Source organism: Canis lupus, chromosome 22, assembly GCF_011100685.1.
Source record: "Canis lupus familiaris isolate Mischka breed German Shepherd chromosome 22, alternate assembly UU_Cfam_GSD_1.0, whole genome shotgun sequence".
NCBI classification, from domain to species: Eukaryota; Metazoa; Chordata; class Mammalia; order Carnivora; family Canidae; genus Canis; species Canis lupus.
Window position 1 is genome coordinate 25119164 of NC_049243.1, and position 19879 is coordinate 25139042.

The 19879-nt window shown below is 34.6% G+C and overlaps 1 long non-coding RNA gene across 1 annotated transcript; it reads right to left on the minus strand.

The window, feature by feature from the left end:
• Positions 1–8569: 8569 nt before the first annotated feature.
• Positions 8570–18836, minus strand: LOC111091779. Its single transcript, XR_005376023.1, has 4 exons — positions 18744–18836; positions 11619–11663; positions 9614–9748; positions 8570–8812 (listed from the first exon to the last, which is right to left on the minus strand). It is a non-coding gene; the product is annotated as an uncharacterized LOC111091779 (long non-coding RNA).
• Between the last annotated feature and the right edge of the window lie 1043 nt (positions 18837–19879).

Here is a 19879-nt window from a genome sequence, read left to right on the forward strand (position 1 = left end):
CACAGGCAGAGGGAGAAGCAGGCTCCAGGCAGGGAGCCTGATGTGGGACTTGATCCTAGGACTCCAGGATCACACCCTGTGCTGAAGGCAGATGCTCACTGCTGAGCCACCCAGGGAGCCCTACATTTTTTTATTTAAGTTCAATTTGCCAACATATAGTATAACATCAAGTGCCCAACATCTGAAATGAAAAATTCAATGGGAGGGCTCAACAGAATTTTCAGCTTACAAAAGAAAGAAGCAAATTGGAAAGTAGATTGAATGTACAGTTTTAAAAGCAAAGATAAAAACAGTAAAGAAAAATCAAAGAGATTCATGGAATATGTGACACCATTAAGCACACCCACACGTGTAATGAAAATAATAGAAATAGAGGAGGGGGGACACTTGGGTTGCTCAGCAGTTGAGCCTCTGCCTTCTGCTCAGGTCATGATCCCAGAGTCAAGGGAGGAGTCCCACATCAGGCTCCCTGCAGGGAGCCTGCTTCTCCCTCTGCCTGTGTCTCTGCCTCTCTCTCTCTCTCTCTCTGTGTGTGTCTCTCATGAATAAATAAGTGAAATCTTAAAAAGAAAAAAGAAACAGAGGAGAGAAAAAAGGGGAGAAAAATATTTGAATAGTTGCTAAAACTTGAAATTTAATGAAAAATATTTATCTACACAATCAAGAAACTCAACAAACTCCAAGTAAAATAAACAAAAAGAGAACCATACCCAAACAAATCAAACTAAAACACGGAAAGACAAATTTTTAAAAATCTTGAAAGCAGCAAGAGCAAAAACATGAATTACCTATAAGTGAACTGCAAAAAGATTAACAGATGACTTACCATCAGAAACAACAGACTGAAAAACTAGGATGATATATTTGAAGAGCCAAAAGTGAAAAAAAAATCAAGAATCTTATCTCTAGCAAACTAGTTTTCCAAAATAAAGGCAAAATAAGGACATTCCAAAGCTAACAAAAGCTTATACAATGTATTGCTAGCAGATCTGTCCTATAAAACATACCAATGTAAGTCCTTTAAGTGACACCAAACAATGATTTGAATACACATACAAATACAAAAGGATAACTGTGCAGATATATGTGTGTATCTGTGTGTAATTATAAATGAGAATATAATTACTAGTGATTTAGAATAGTACTATTGAGATTATAACACACAAATAGGAAGCATATTTAACAACAATGTGTTGTGGATATGAAAAAATCTATACCAAAAGGTAACTGAAATCCATTGGAAAAAAAATTTAAAAACAGTAATTAAAATGATTGACATAACAAATTCTATAAATATATACTCATTTTCCTTTATTCTATCAGCATCTTTAAAAGCTAGAAGATAGGGATCCCTGGGTGGTGCAGCGGTTTAGCGCCTGCCTTTGGCCCAGGGCGCGATCCTGGAGACCCGGGATCGAGTCCCACATCGGGCTCCCGGTGCATGGAGCCTGCTTCTCCCTCTGCCTGTGTCTCTGCCTCTCTCTCTCTCTCTCTCTGTGTGACTATCATAAATAAATAAAAATTAAAAAAAATAAAATAAAAGTTAGAAGATAATATAAAGTCATAATTATAAGTATGTTTTCTTGGGTTTCTTACTTGTATAGACATAATATGTTTAATGATAATTGCACAAGGATGAAGATTTAAAAATCTATATGTAGTAAAGTTTCTATATTTTACTGGACTCCCCAAAATAGTTTTTGATATGTTAAGAAGTATATCGTAAGCCCTAGAGCATAATTCAAATTACAAGGAAACTATAAAACATTGTTGAAAGAAATTTTAAAAGACAAAATATAAATTCATGTTCAAGGATTGGAAGATTTCATATTGTTAAAATATCCATACTACTCAAGCAATCTGCAGACTCAAGAAAATTTACATCAAAATCTCAATGGCAGTTTTACAAAAATCCTTAAACCCATATGGAACCAAAAAAGATCCAGCATAGCCAAAAACAATTTTGATCAAGAAGAACAACGATGGAGGCATTACATCTCCTGATTTCAAAACATTTTACAAACATACAGTAATCAAAACAGTATGATATTGGCATAAAAACACAGACCAGTGGAACAGAATAAAGAACAGAAACAAACCCTTGCATATGCGGTCAACTGATCTTACACAAGGATACCAAGAAAACAAAATGGGGAAAAATGGTCTCTTCAACAAGAGGTGTTTAAAAATTGGATATATAAATGCGAAGCCTGCAATGGAATTCTTATCTTACACCATACAAAAACAAACAAACAAACAAACAAAAAACTCAAAATGAATTCAAGACTAAAACCATAAAACTCCTTGAAGAAAATGGGAAAAATCTCTTCATATTGGGCTTAGCAGTTGTCTTGCATATGATACTGAAAGCACAGACCACAAAAACACAAATGGGATTTTACCAAACTAAAAAGATTCTGCAGAGTGGAAACAACAAAGTGAAAAGGCAATCTATGGAATAGGAGAAAATATTTTGAGACCATATATCTGATAAAGGATTAATATCTAAAATAGTTTTAAAATTCCTATAACACAGTAAAAAAAAAAATCTTATTAAAAATGGAGAAAGTCATCTCTCCAGTGAAGACATATAAATTGCCAATAGGTATAGGAAAAGGTGGTTGGCATCACTAATTATCGAGGACATGCAAATAAAAACTATGATGAGATATATATAACCTCACACCTGTTAGATTGTTATATTACCTGTATCAAAAAAAAACACCACACATACACACACACACACACACACACCAAAAAGAAAAGAAAAAAAGAAAAAACAGTGTTGAGGAGTTTGTGGAGAAAAGGGAACTCTTACACACTGTTGGTGAATGTGAATTGATGCAGCAGCATTGAAAATACTATGAAGCTTCCTCCAAAAATTAGAAATAAAATTACCTTGATCCAGCAATCCTACTTTTGGGTATTTATCCAAAGGGATAGAAATCAGGATATCAAGGAGATACCTGTGTCCGTATCTTCACTGCAGGATTATTCACAGTAATCATGACATGGAAGCAACCTAAATATACAGTGAGGGATGAATGAAGAAAATATGGTATCTGCAGACAATAGAATGTTATTCAGCCTTTAAAAAGGGATATAGGGATCCCTGGGTGGCGCAGCAGTTTGGCGCTTGCCTTTGGCCCAGGGCGCGATCCTGGAGACCCGGGATCGAATCCCACATCGGGCTCCCGGTGCATGGAGCCTGCTTCTCCCTCTGCCTATGTCTCTCTCTCTCTCTCTCTCTCTCTCTCTCTCTCTGTGTGTGACTATCATAAATAAATAAAAATTTAAAAAAAGGGATATAATGCCATTTGTGAAAATATGGATGATCTAAGAAGGCATAGGCCAGTACAATAAGCCAGTCACAGAATAACAAATACTATGTTTATCTTAATGTATAAAGAATTTAAAAGAAAAAAAAACCTTTAAAAGACTCAAACTCACAGGAAGCACCATGGTCATTACTGGGGCTGAGGGCTGGAGAAACAGGAAAGTCATGGTCAAAGGACACTGCTTGTTATGCAGAATCAATCAGTTCTAGAGATCTACTGTATTTCATAGTGCCTGTAGTTAACAAGACGTACAGTTGAATCTTGAATAATGCAGGGGTTAGAGGCACTGCCCCCCTGTGCTGTTTGAAAATCCATTTGTAACTTTTGACTCCCTGAAAACTTTACTAATAGCCTACTATTGACTGGAAGCCTTACCACTAACAAATAGTCGATTAACACATATTTTGTTATAGGTCATTTATATTTATATTTATATTTATATTTATATATAAAACCCCCATATAAGAGGATGCATACATTTCAAACCTGCATTGTTCAATGTTCAACTGTATTGTATACTTAAAAATTTGCTAAAAGGGTATGTTTTCTGTTAACTATTCTTACCAACACACACACATACACACATACACACACAGAGACACACAACATATAGTCCCAGAGGAAATTTTTGGAAATGATGGATATGTTAATGGCAGAGGTTGTGGTGATGATTTCACAGGTGTGTATTTATTTCCAAATTCACCAAGTATATATACTAAATATGTACATTTATTGGATGCCAATCACAGCTCAATAAAGTGGCTTTTAAAAAAATCATTTCTAGTTTTCTACACTAGTAATGAAGACTCCAAAATTGAAATTAAGAAAATAATTAAATTTGCAATAGCATTAAGAAGAAAAATAATTAAGAATAAAACTATGTTCAATACTCAGATACTGAAAACCACAAAATATTGCTGAGAAATTAAAGACCTCAGTAAATAGAAAGATACTATGTTTCCCTATGGTAAACACTGTGGTGTATGCTGTGAAGTACTTATGGGCTGCCACATGTTTTAGTGATACAAATTAATGAGGTCAGAATAAACATTTTTAATCATTATTTCTTTTCATTGGAATCTAAACACTGTTTAGTTCGGCTGGTTAATGCAGTGAAAGCTCACAATCTGATATGGGATTCAAGATATGAGAAACTTACTGGCCAGGCTTATGTATTTAGGAGAAGGTTTTTCAACCTTGGCACTATTGACATTTTGGACAAGATAGTTCTCTTTGTTGTAAGGCAACTAACTTTTGCATCCTATAGAATATTTAGCACTACGGCTTCTCTGCCCCCTGGCCCTTATCTGCCTCCCACTCCTTCTACCAATTTCCCCAGGACTCACACTTTCAGCTCAGTAGTGACAATCAAAAATGCCTCCAGACATTGCCAAATGTCTCCTGGGGGGGGAAAAGTGCCTCATGTGAGAATGACTGATTTAGAATATGTACGGAGACTGAATTCATGGGTTGGTTTGGTTGGTTTTAAATTATCCTGGAAGCTCGCCCTGTATCTTTAGCCTTTTCCTTTGTCTGCAGGTATTAAGTAAAGCACTACTATTGCCATTTACCTTGTTTCTGACTTTCGTCCAGTTATCTACTTCTCCTCTTAGTTCCTATGGAAACTATTAGGCCATAAAACAAGGCAATAAGTGATGCACTGCTTTGTATTATTTTCTATTGATTTATGTTTGTTGACTTTTTCCCCACTGAGACTATATACTTGTGACCAGGCAATATGTCTTTATGTATTCTGTTTTCTATGTGTGATTAACAAAGTTTAAATGCTCACTTAACAAATGTTTGTGGTTTTCAAGAGTTACACACACACATGCATACACACTACATGAAGGGGGGTAGAGAACTAAGCATGTATCTTGGTAAAAGAACTATAAAAACTGCTAATCCTGGATATGGCAATTTACCTATCTCTAAGTACTTTCAATATCTACGATCATATATAGTTCTGGTGTGTAGTAGGAAACAAATTCATATTTAGTGAAAGGCACATAACAAGCAAAGTCCTACCAATTTAAGTGAGCTTTAAAATTTTCCTATGGCCTGGTAATACATTTTTCATTTACTCTAAGTATGCAAGCTGCTAACAAGTTCACTCCTGCTCTCAGCATTTATAAACATAATAGGCTTTTTGACTTATGATAGCAGAAATAATGGAGATGTGGAGAGGGTCATACAAGGAAGTGTATTCAATGAAATTAAGGGGAATCTAGGTCCGTTCACGCATATTCCACTACTTGAAAGGAAGTTAGTAATTCTGAGATTATAGCATTCATTGGGCCTTTTAAAGTTATGAAACATTTCAAAGGTTAAACAAGGTTATTAAATGATTCTAGGAGTTCATAAATTAGTCACTATAGATTTTTTAAACAAAGGCACTTTAAAATACAGCAGAATGATTTGGAATTGTATTGATTTATTCAGTTAAATGTGCCAATATATATCCCCTTTCACTTTTCATTTAGAAATATAACCAAGAAAATGTTAGTCCTACCGATTGTAATTTTTGATGCTAAATTAGAGTATTTAAGTATATCCTAATTGATTTTCATCTATGAAGCAAAAGAGTCAGTAAAAATAGATTTGAAAGGAAATGTGCCTGCCCTTATATATCTACGATGGTAGAATAATCTGGAGAAAATAGCACTCGGTGAGAAATGTTAAAACCTAGGTGGGTGGAGAAATGAAAAAAAAAAAATGTTTCACGAAAGATTCTTGAGTTGTCAAGTATTGAAATAATATGCATCTTCTAATCTGATTTATGATTTAAAAATCTAATTAAAGCTCCTGTTAAGAACTTGTATCATAGAATTGAGAAAGTTCGGTAAAAAAACATATTTAATGATGGATAAAATATCTGGGTTTCAAATCTGTTGAGCCGACTGCAAGGTGTGGACAATATAGCAGATGAAGGGGTAGAGCACAGGTCATGGGACTGGATGGAGAGAGACCAGGAGTTTTTGTTATTGTTTATTTATTTAAGATTAGAAATGCACTTGGTAGGGGGGTATTGAATGCCAAAATCTGAAGGATCCAATGAAGAGAAAAATGAGAGACTAAGCTTTTGTGTCAAAGCAGGGTGAAGTAAGGTAGCTGGCTTTACTCTGTGTTGCTCTTTTTCAACACACGCTTGCAAATAGCAAATGTGTCTTAGAGTGACTCCTTCATCTAGCACTTGTATGTGTGGGTGGCAAAGGAGCAGAGACCTGATGGTGATATCACGTTGCATCACTAACACCAACTGGCCAGTACTAGAACATGTGAAGGCAACCCGTACAGATGTATTTGGTACCTACCACCACGACGACCTGTTTGATGAAATCAGGGCCATTTACTATACACATGTGGGCTCAATATTCCTTCGGGAACTCCCTTCCCTGGCAGGAGACACCTTTAGTCTGAGATCACTCAGACCCTTAGCTCAATATACTCTGTAGAGTGAGGCTTGTTTTTGTTCTACCCCAAACACAATAAACAAGTTGTTGATTTGCTCTTCCTTTGGCAAGTCTTTGTTACTCCTCTTTCCACTTATTGTTTACAGGGTCTCCTACTTGTATAATCTTCCAGGTTCAGCCAAATAAGATCTTCTCCACTTGATGGTGCCTGGATGCATCTTTTTAGGTTTAACAACATGATGTCTTCACTGATACAGCGGTCCTATGATGGACCCAAACAAAGGCAAAAGCAAGAGAGAAGTCACAGAAGAACCAGAACATAAACTGGGCCTATGGTTATGGGGACAAAACAGGAGACAATATGAGAAGCTGGTATGTATGAGGGGTTAAAGTGAGGGGTGCCACATGATAAGCATGACAGACGCCGTCTTTTCTTAAAATACACTAGCAAGACATGGGAAATGTATTCCCTTTAACTAATACATTAAGCTCTGAGATAAACCCAAATCTTCTATGATATTTTGTACAGTTTTCATCTTATTGATAATCACTATCCTCTAAAGTTTTTCATTTCAGGAATGCTACGTAATAACCCCATTTTGAAAAGAAGTGGGCCTTGTTTCAATAAAAAGTACTTTTTCATTTGACTCTTATATTCCTATAATATCATATGCCTGGATGCCAAAAAACAATCACTGCATTTAGCCAGCTGCACAAGGGATAGTAACATGAAATTTGGATCCTGATGAAAGAAATGATATAAAGGCTTATTCTGAATCCGTTAATTTGTATCACAATTTTATTGTGAATTGCCAGTAAGATACAGCATGTATCACAGCATACACCATAAGGATAGGTACGAAAACTGCTCTGAGGGATTATGTGACTATTCATCATGCAGAATGTGTCCACCTACAGATCATCTGTGCACAGACTTATATGTATGTACATGCACATTATTTGAACATATAAATCTCTATGCTTTTCCATCTTTCCCTCCGGAGCTCTGGCCATCTTTTCTTTTTGCTGTTCAGATTAAAATACTATCAAAACCAGGCATGAATCTCCATCATTTTTTTATTATGGTAACATTTACCTTCATTTGAACAGTCATTGGCCACAAATCTTCAGATGTTGTGTTATAGTGCCTACTTTCTGATATATAACAATATGTAGAATTCTCAATAGAATGCATATAATTCAGAATTATGTAACTGAATGACTATTAGATCTGGAAAAGGTTTACTTAAAAGAAATAAAAAAAATAAAATCAGTATATACCATTTCTAAATTGCCAATATTAAACCTTAGGGTGTTCATGAACAAACTTAATTCTGTTTTGCTGACAAATAAAGCAAAGCAAAATGCAATGATTTTCATCTCTTTGGTAGTACTATAGCACACAAATGTCATTCTCTGGAACCCATATCTATCAGACTAAATGACTGAATTTACATCTGCTATTTGATGGAATAAAATAAAGTCATTTTAATAGGACATACCCAGTGGATCAATGTTTCCTGCTTTGAAAATGAACATCTTAGTTTTCCCTAGGCATTTATGTGGGAACAAGAGATCATTATTCTATGACAGTGTTTCATTCCATTGACATTTCTAAACAGAGGATGCTTCTTCCTACGTGAGTCTAGGAGTTCGTTTACAAATAATATGTATATCATTGGGGTAGAGAAGAATCCATTGTTTGAAAAATGTGCATTTTAACAATATTAAATCTGATTTGTTGAGTGTTTTAACTATTTCTTTTTTATAGGTGAAGCACCGCTGAAAAGGCATATTAACTCTTTTAGGAGACAGGGATACTTTTATTGATTAAATGACTCAATTGATTCATTAAATAGCACCTTAACAGCCTCAAAGAGAAAGTGCAACTTCAAAAGGTGCCAAACCTGTAACCATGGAACATTTCTGGCACTGAAATAATCAGTATAACTATTTTCCATTTTGTGAAGAATCTTATGGCCATTTAGTAGAGTTCCTAGGCCTTATTTTTAGGTGTTTTCTTGTCTTTCAAGAAGACTCCACAGATATGAACAATACAGCCTGCAGAGGAAAAAAAAAAAAAGTTACTGCTGTATTTAGGTTTTGGGTTAGAATGAAACAAAGTGACCTATTGTAAGCAATGTTTTAAAAATCTCAGGAAATTGGTATTATGTAGAAATCATACCGGCCTGGGGCATTTCGAATTCTGATTATTCTTTTTGAGCACTGAATTAGTGTGGAGTCTAAACCAAAATACAGGCTCTATATAAAAGCATTTTTTTTTCATTTACTATGAGTTTCAGGGATCATATGCTAAAAGAATGTTAGTACATAACATGCAAAAAGCTGTCTTTAATACAGCATTATCCTTGGACATAATATTTGAACATGAAAAAATATGATTACCCCACATTTTTAATAATGTACACCATTCATTCATTCAACAAAGTGTTTGTCAATACAATCTGCATGAAATGTTAGGGATGCAGAATTTAAAACAGCTCTTTCATCTGATGAGCTCATGGTGTGATAAGCGAAAAGGTGAAAGACAACCTAACATAACTACCATTTTATTCACAACTTTAGTTTCTGTGAACTCTGACAGTCTTCCAGGATGGACCCATGTATCAGAATCTCAGCCAGGGTCCACTGTTTCTTTATTGGCCTCTGTAGCTTATATAATTTCTAAGTTATCATCAAGTCTCCTCTCTAAACCCTGTGTTTCCACAGGAATGCACAACCAAGTCCATACCCTGCTAATGATCCTTTCTCAGACTTACTTTCAAAAATTAAAGGAATAATCTGTGAACAGCCTGCTCTACAGGCCCACCACCAGAATGACCAATCTTTCTGCTTCTTTACCTATGTGTTCTGACTTTACTCCTGTTATGACAGTCCAAGAACATTCCTTATGAAAACCAATCCTTCCATTTGTTTGAAGCATCTTCCCCTCTTGCATAAACAGAAAGTTTGGTCCTATGTTTATCTCCCGCTTTGCTGAAACATGAGAGAAACAGAGTTCTGCCTTAAGTCACCACTATTTAAAGTCTTGTTAAAAGCAGCTGAACTTAACATTTGCTAACACACTGGGCCTCCTGATTCCCCAGCTCTGCACTTGAACTATTTAATTTAGTACTTTGTTTATACTGGGGAAAAGTAGTGCTTCAGTGAAGCCAAATCCTCAGAAGGTCCATTCAGAGTTGTGAAAACATCCTGTCTAAAAGCATTAGAGTGGTGTGAAGATAGAGAGGCCAGGAAGTCTATCACTGAACCAACTATAAGTAATTTCTGAGCTCTCTTCTTTCCCCAGTCATGAATCTGAATGCAAATAACCATTCTTTCTTCTTCTGTCTAGTTATTATGGCTGGCATAGTAAGGTCCTATCTAGGAAATGAGCAAACACAATATACAGAGGAAATATGAACACAAAGAAATTTTGTAGGTACTTTGAATTTTTTTTTATCCTTCTCTTCTTTCCTAGTGAAAAGATTCAGATTGTAATTTTATCTTTGATTTGTCCTCCAACTGTAATGTAATTCTGACCAAGTCACTAAAATATTCTTGATCCTAGTTTATTAATTTACATTACTAGTAGATTGGACTATAATTTACCCAAAAAAATCATGTCGGCTTCAAAATCCTATTATTTATAAGAGTCTATATATTAGCCGATGGAAATAAAGAAAAATCCTTACTAGCAGGGTATGTTACTGAAATTAAAAGTTCTGGTTTAGACATTTAAATGATTTGAATATAGCAGTAATTAAAACAGGTATTAATAGCCACAATTTCTAATAAGACCATGCCCAGCTAAGGCTTTAAAATCTAATCCAGGGGCAGCCCCAGTGGCACAGCAGTTTAGTGATGCCTGCAGCCCAGGGTGTGATCCTGGAGTTCCGGGATTGAGTCCCACATCGGCTCCCGGCATGGAGCCTGCTTCTCCCTCTGCCTCTCTCAATCTCTCTCTCTCTCTCTCTCTCTCTCTCTCTGTCTCATGAATAAATAAAATCTTAAAAAAAAATAAAATTTTGGGATCCCTGAGTGGCGCAGCGGTTTGGCGCCTGCCTTTGGCCCAGGGCGCGATCCTGGAGACCTGGGATCGAATCCCACATCGGGCTCCCGGTGCATGGAGCCTGCTTCTCCCTCTGCCTGTGTCTCTGCCTCTCTCTCTCTCTCTGTGTGTGTGACTATCGTAAATTAAAAAAAAAAAATAAATAAAAAGATTAAAAAATAAATAAATAAATAAATAAAATAAAAAAAATAAAATCTAAACCAGTCTTTTGTAATACATTTCCATGTAGTAATTTCTGGAGTACATGGTAAGAAGACTCAAGTGTGAATCTTGTTATCCTTTGAAAAAATATTAAGTCTCCTCATTAATTAAAAACAGATAAATGTTGGAGCATTTGAAAAAAAACCTCTTCAATCCTGAAACATATATAATGTATGTTCTATTTTTATATACCCTTATTCATATATTCATATCTTATCTATTTTAAGATGTTGATCTCAAAATGTTTATGAAATATACATTTCTACTTTTCAAACTTAAAACAAAATCAATGATCTTAGGGATGCCTAGGTGGCTTAGGCAGTTAAATAACCTCCTCCTGATTTTGGCTCAGGTCATAATCTCATGAGTCAATCAAGCTCTAAATCTGTTCCCTGCTCAGCACACACTCTGCTGGAGATTCACTCCCTCTGCCCCTTCCCCTGCTTGAGCAATAAACAAATAAATGAATAAATAAATAAGTATTTTTTTAAAATGATATTAATTCTCCTTACCTACCAAGCACTAATATTCAAAACACATACCAGTTGGTAAAATATAGGTATCAATAATCCAAATGCACATGTCTACACCCACCTGGTCACGGCTACTTTGAAACTGCAGCTGCCTACCAGTCCATATCTACGAAGAAAAAAAAATCTCTCTCAAAAATAAGGTAGACAACGAAAATATGGGTTCCTATACAATTTTATTTGTGAATAACTTTATAAACCTGAGAGGAAAACAACAATGTGTTTCTAATTGCTCTCTTTAGAATTTGATAGTAAAATCTTCTGTTAATTAGATATTAGCAAATCCTTCTCTTTTGTTCATATAATCAACCTTTGCTTGCACCCAATATGACTCTATAAAAAATGCTTCTTTATTTTTAGAGCTTCCAGTCTCTTTTTTAGTGTGTTATACTATTGGGCCTGTTCCCTTTTCTGTAACTTAATGTGAGAATCCGTGGTTGATATCTGAAAATTTCAAAGTGAATTAACCAAGTTTTGCTTTAATCCTTTCCAAATTCTTCTTAGATAGAGGCAACTATGGCGCCTCCCTTGTGGTTGAATAAACCAGAGCTTAAAATGATTGAGGCATTTTCCAAGGGTATCTATTTAGAAGGTGGAAAAAAGAGATTGCAATATTTTCTTACTGGCTGCTTAAAGCTTGGCCACCATCATGTACAACATAGTAACTACCTGGACCAGGAAGTTCATGACCAACCAACTACTTTAGTGGAAACTAAATGGTCATTGCTGTCCTTAATCCTGGAAAGGCAACAATACCTAAGACAGAAATTCAGGAAAAACTAGCCAAAATGTACAGGATCATACTAGATGTAATCTTCGTATTTGGGGTCAGAACCCACTTGATGGTGGCAAGACAAGAGACTTTGTTATGGTTTATGATTCCTTAGATTATGCAAAAAAAAAAAATGAACCCAAATATAGACTTGCAAGATATGGCCTGTATGAGAAGCAAACAACGTCTAGAAAATAGTGAAAGGAACACAAAAACAGAATGAAGAAAGTCAAAGGGACTTTAAAAGCCAATGTTGGTGCTGGGAAAAAAGAAGTGAGGTGAAGGTTGGACAATAGAATGAATAAAGATTCTGCAGCGGCTTATTGTGGTGATTATATAGATTTTTCATGAGAGGACTAATAAACTAAGAACTTTTATGTGTAAAAAAAACTCAATATGGATATGTTTGACTGAACTTACACTTTTAACCACTCAAATATACAGTATCAATTTTCAGCTGTTTTTCAAAAAAAATGTATAAGAAAGTAGGAATGAGTCTTCAGATATAATAAGTGGAATGCATGGAAACTGTCTCAAAAATAGGCTGATAATATAAATCTGTATGTGGACTACTATCAATTGTAGCATTAAGAAGGGTGTCTGGGTGCTCAGTCAGTTAAGTGTCCACCTTTGGCTCAGGTCATGATCCCGGGGTCCTGGGATTGAGCCCCACATTGGGCTCCCTCCTCAATGGGCAGGTTGCTTCTCCCTTTCCACCACTTGTGCTCTCTTGTGCTCGTTATCAAATAAATAAATAAAACCTTTAAAAAACAAAAAATTTGGGATGTCTGGATAGCTCTGTGGTTGAGCATGTGCCTTTGACTCAGGATGTGATCCCAGGGTCCTGGGATTAAGTCCTACATCAGGCTCCCAGTAGGGAGCCTGCTTCCCCCTCTACCTATGTCTCTGCCTCTCTCTGTGTGTCTCTCACAGAGAGAATGAATGAATGAATGAATGAATGAATCTTTACAAAAAGAAAAAAAAATAAAAAATAAAAAAACAAAAAATTTAGCCTTAAATTCTGTGGTCTAAACAATCTTGTATATGTAAATTCACATTCGTAATCGGTGTAAGATAGAAAAAAGTAGGAATGCAAATGTTAAGTCTCCTTTCACAAAGAACAAAATAGTTATTTCTCTCCATTTGTTGACAGGGACTGGCAGGACCAAAGCTTAATTTCAGAGTTCTGTATGTAAGTGTTTGAATAGTTTTCTTGACTAGTGGATGGTTCAAAATGTTGTCAGGTCCCACTACTGTTGTTTTCTGAAATTGGCTGGATCCCCAGAGTGGGACTATAAGAAAAAAAATTAAGAAAATTAAAGTGGTACCTCTTCCTACCATATATGAGGTCTTACATTATAAAATTGTAAGCATTAAATGGGTAAACATCGAGCAGGTTTGTGCAGCATGGTAAACTATTTAATGGTTAGATATTAATATGTTTTAGATTATACTCAAGGGTTTTAATTTCTTTATAACACTTTATACAAATTTTTTAAACTCTTATTTTTTGAGTAATTAATTCTAGAGCCATTTTTGCACTCTATTTTTTTAAATATTTTATTTATTTATTCATGAAAGACACACACACACACACAGAGATAGAGAGAGAGAGAGAGAAAGAGGCAGAGACACAGGCAGAGAAAGAAGCAGGCTCAATGCAGGGACCCTTACGTGGGACTTGATCCCACGTCTCCAGGATCAGGCCCTGGGCTGAAGGTGGCACTAAACCGCTGAGCCACCCAGGGTGCCCATTACACTCTATTTTTAATATTAAAGCTTGCATTCAAACTCACATTCCTGATGCTATTTTATTGGTCTAATAAAATATCAGCAGTTTTTTTTTTTTTTTTTTGTCTGATCACATTCAATTGTCAATTTGGGGGAGATTTTCCACCAGACCTATTTCTGGGAATGTGTAGGAACTACAGAGATAGAAACTGCCCCGACCTGAACCTATCTTGTTACCTTTTCCCTGCCTTGTTTAGGATAAGATTAACCTATATTTTCATTTGTTCATGGTCAACACCTCCCTACTCCCAGCTGCCCATAACAAGCAGACACTAGAAAGCAAGTCAGAGGACTAAAGGCTTTTCTCTCTTAGCAGCTGGAATATCCAAGTTTTACTGTGAGTGCTAAGACTCCCAGGATTTTGAATCCTTTTTACATCTCCAGGACCACATTTCTTTTTTTTCTGTGCTCCAATTGATTTCCTTGGATTTATCCAGAAAACTTTCCCATATTTATAGGCTGACACTTGTATTATGACATGCCTTATTTTCATTACTGACATTTTCTACCCTTTTGCTTCCAGTAACTTGATCTGATATTCCCTGATACCTTTATACAAATCAAATCAAGTTAAAGCAAAACTAAAGAAAATCTTGAAGAACATTAAACAAAGCAAGCAGAATTCAGAGCAAAAAGAATTCAGAAGTCTGTGTGGAATTAGAATGCTAGTCTCATGATGGCATGTAAATGTTTATAGATTATGTGTATGAGGCCAAGCATTTTTGTTTATTAATTTACTTTAGCATTAATAGTCAAAATTACCTCTTTTAACAAGACCAATAGTCTCACAAGGTCACTGGTCAATATTTAACAATTAAGGCAACAAAGCTTCATTCTGTTCTTTGGGCCAGGACCATGGGTCATATCTGAAGGTGGCTTGAGGTATAACACATAGAACTCTACATGTCACATAATCCCAAAATAATTCCATAAATTTTAGGTGAGATGTAGTTGAATAAACCATATATCACTAACTGGCTCTAGTCTTGAAAACCTACACATGAGCATAGCACATTCCTAGATTTTGATTTGTAACTCAAGAGGATAGGAACTCCAGAAGAGTTCAATATAGATACCATTAATTATCATGCTTTTAATTAGGCAAGAAATTTTTCATTTTAAAGTTGTCATTAAGCAATCATTTTTACTGTATATCTTTCCAAATACTACAGTACTTAGTGTCATGGTTAGTATTGCCTTGAAAGATATATAGTTGCCAGTACAAAGTCTTCTAAGAATCATAGACTCTATATTTTTTGAAAATCAGGGTAAAAATCTGGGTCCACTACATAAAATATGGGTATCTAAATTTATTTTTAAAAACTTATTTTACTTATTATATATTTTGTGCTTATCTAATACTAATTATGTCTACTGAAGATTTTGTAGGTAACACGTCAGAAAAATTTGAAGATATCATGCATTGTGTGTGTATGTATACACACACACACACACATTTTTTTTTTTTGAGAAAGCAAGCGTGATTGTGAACGAGAGAGGGAGGAGTAGAGAGAGGGGGAGAGAAAGAATCTTAAGTAGGCTCCACACCCAGCATGGAGTTCAAGGCAGGGCTCAATGTCATGACCCTGAGATCATGACCTGAGCCAAGTCGAAATCAAGAGTCCATTGTCTAACCAACTGAGGCGCCCCGACGATATTGCTTATATTAACCAATCTATATTTCTTCAATTTTTGGTAAAATATTTATATTTTTATCTTCATATACATTTAGCTGTTTGATATTTAGCTTTAGCTTGCCAGCTTCACTCACAATGTGCATCACTTATGTATATTGGACTGATATTCCATGACTGCCCACATTTTGTGACTTTTTATAAATGCTATTTGCATTTACAACAGGTGTCATTCAATTAAGGTTTTCAATGCTGAGAAAACTAAAACAAGTTATTAAGTCTTCTAGGCCTTTATTTCCTCCTCTGAAAAATTACCAGGAAAATATTTATCTTCCTTATTTTTAAGTAAATTTAAAATGATATACTATATATAAATGAATTTATTTTTGTACCTGAAAATTGTTGAGCCTTAAATATTACATCCTTTTTAAAAAAAAATTACCATCTTTAAAAAAATAATTATCATCCTTTCCTTTTTGATATTTAATAATTCATTATCATCCCTACATGTATTTCTAGTATTTCTAGGGTTATGTCTTTGATCAGAACTTTATTATGTAAAATTAATCAAACAATGATTTTATGTTACTCCAGATATTTTTCATATGCTTTTGATCTATACTACTTAGAAGCAGAATCTGGATTATGTACCAACAAGTTGACCAACAATACCCAGGGAGAAATTCACCCACCTCTAAAATATAATACATTTATAACACAAATAATATACTTTAGAGTAAAACTCATTTCAGGCATTATTAATTTTTTTTGGATTTGCTTTCTACATGACCAAGGCAGTAATGGAGAAGATAATTTGAGTGAGAGAGAAAGTGGATGGTCAACACTATTAAATTTATAAATAAATAAATAAGGCATATTTATTTATCTCTAATTATCCTTACATGAATCCAAATGTTAATAATTTTTATTTTGTTCTGAATTTAAGAATGTACATACATATAGTATATAAAATATTTCCCATAGTACATGGACTAGTTATATAACTGGCATAATTTTATATATTTAATATTTTATATGGAATTAAAAGGTTTATAATTTGAAAATGTCATTTTTAAAATTTTTTTTTAACTTTACTTATTTATGATAGTCACAGAGAGAGAGAGAGAGAGGCAGAGACACAGGCAGAGGGAGAAGCAGGCTCCATGCACCGGGAGCCCGACGTGGGACTCGATCCCGGGTCTCCAGGATCGCGCCCTGGGCCAAAGGCAGGCGCCAAACCGCTGCGCCACCCAGGGATCCCGAAAATGTCATTTTTAAAGGTCCACTTGATGGGATACCTGGTTGGCTCAGTGGTTTGGCGCCTGCCTTTGTTTGGGGGCATAATTATGCAGTCCCGGGATCGGGTCCCACATTAGGTTCCCTGCATGGAGCCCGCTCCTCCCTCTGTCTCTCTCTCCTCTCTGTGTGTCTCTCATGAATAAATAAATAAAATCTTTAAAAAAAAAAGTTCCCCCACTTGAAAAACAAGACTACTTATTTAAAAAGATTATTTAAACAAGAGGTTTCCAGAAAGCCCAACAGAATCTTGTTTTTGGTGAAATTGTTTTGAAACACCCTTACTAGTATGAAAGTTTTGCAGGCTTATGATAGAACATGTTTGCTTAGACTGCTCTCTAGCATGCACAAGATACGTTCCCAAAATGTATTGAGTATACTGTCAGTTAGCAAGATTTGTAGAGAGGGCATGCTCACACAAATGGTTCTGTTCAGGTAAATGATCATTATATCCAGTGTCCATATCATATATATTTACACAAGTTATACACAGTATCAGGTGAACCCACTTAAATAGTGGCATGGCAATTTTGTGGTTGCTCCTACATATATATTCTTTCACCTTGACTATTGACTCTGAATGAGTCATTTCTTTATACTTCATTTCTTTATACCAATTTATTTGGAATAAAGATCAGTGGCTATAAACGAATGCCTCCATATGGGAACTAAAAATAATAATAGAATAATGAGGGAAGCTATAATATTGACACTTAAAGTAGGCAAATCCATGGACAACTACAAGCACAGACTCATTATATATTTCTCTTCTAATTAATTAAGATGAATGATAGTATAGTGAAAATATAAATGTTTATTTTAGAAATGCTTCCTCTTTGTTTTATAAATATAAAAATCGATATTAAGATTTAAAAATGGATAAAGGAGAAGAAAACACTCCTCAAATATAACTATCCTAACATTTGAAAAACTATTTTTCTATATTCTTTCTTACATTAGGTTTTATATTAAGTGCTTTTATACTTTCTTATGTACATTTATATTATGTCAGGAGCCTCTGTTCATGTAACTGCATTCATCCTGATGGTGCATAATATCCCATCAGAGAATAGCAGATGAAGTATTTATTGTTGCAGACTTAGTATTTTTTCCTCTTGTCCTAATATTTATCAATCACTAAAAAGACTGCCAGGAACCACACTAAGAGTGTCTATGTTTTAACCTATGTAAGAATTATTTTGAATAATTCCTCATATTTAAAAATATTATGGTGGTACCCAGCTGTCTCAGTCAGTAGAGCATGGATGGGACTCTTGATCTTGAGGTTGTAAGGTCGAACCCCCCTGCTGGGTTTAGAGTTTACTGAAAAAAAAAAATGCTACAGTGATAACATTTTGGTTGTATTATTTTATATTTTCTCTATTACATATTAAGATTGATATACCATGCTAAAAGTTATAAATGTGCCTTAGCTCTGATCATAAACTGTGCATATAACAAAACACTTATATCATGTTCAACATGCCAAACAAGTTGTACCAAGTTATAATATTACTTGTGTTACATGAAAATACTCCTTTCAGCATTTCTGCCTTTAATTCAAATGGTCAGCAAGTTCAAAAGAGAGGTTACATAAGTATATGGACAATTCAGGTCATATTTTCAATTAAAATACCCCTGTCACTAAAGGAAAGGCATATAAGCATATAATTTACTAAAACTGTTGTAAAGTTACCTGTTTTTTTTTTCTCTTTGCTTCCTTTTTTTCCAGAGATGGTGCACTGAGTACTATCATAAGTAAGCATTGTGCAGTACGCAGGAAACCTAAAATAAGTAATAAAGACTCTTTTTACACTAGCTCTCCTAAATCAATTCATTATTTCAATCTCACCATACCAATTATAGTATGTGCATTTTTTTCTGATAAAGATACTTGGAGTAAAAAGTTAGTAATGTGCCAAGTGTCACATAGCTAGTAAATAGAAGACTCAGAATCCAAGCTCAGAAATATAAACTCCATATCTCTGTTATACAAATATGAAATTTAAACTATGTGAGAGTAAGTGAAAAACCAACAGAACTTTAATTTTTAATACATTTGATAAGTCCACATGATTTGGAGCATGATTATATCAAATAATTATGCTTTGTAATAAATATTTGTTTTATAGTCAGTAAATTTAGTATGAATATGTAATCATGAACATTTACAAACTTTGTGTTTGCATAACAATATAATTATTTATATTTTCTTGTATTGTGTTGAAATTAAGAGAAAAATGCTTTGGCAATAATATGTTGGGGGTGATAACTTTATATTTTCATCATATGAGAGTAATGTTTCTATGCAACAAACAGTGCAATAGATTATAGTTTCAGATTCTGTTTCTTTCAAATTTCTGTTCTAATATACTGAAAATATAAGCCAAAAGCCCTTTTTAAAACAATGTACTAACATACAACTTTTCCTTCACTTTGGAAAATGTTGCAGCTAACCTAAAAAAATATTTAAACAGAATTATATTTTTTTGTGAGCGCTTGATAAGAATGTGGTTTTCAACTACCTTGCGAAATTTTAATACAGTTAGGAACAGTTTTTTTTAAAGCCACATATCATATATTTTATTCTTTCATTACTGCATAATGCAAAGACCAAAATCCTGTTCTCTCTGCTATCAGTTAATAAAACATTTCCTGAATTATTTAACTTCCTTACAAATTCAAACCATTTTTATGTTTTTATCATTTTTCTGTCAACAGTCAAATTCCAAAGGGAAACACTATTTATGTTCATGTTTGCTTTTATTTAAAATTGTTTGATTTTAAAAGGTGTAGCATGAGCAGCACTGTGTTTGTTTGACTCTGGCTGAT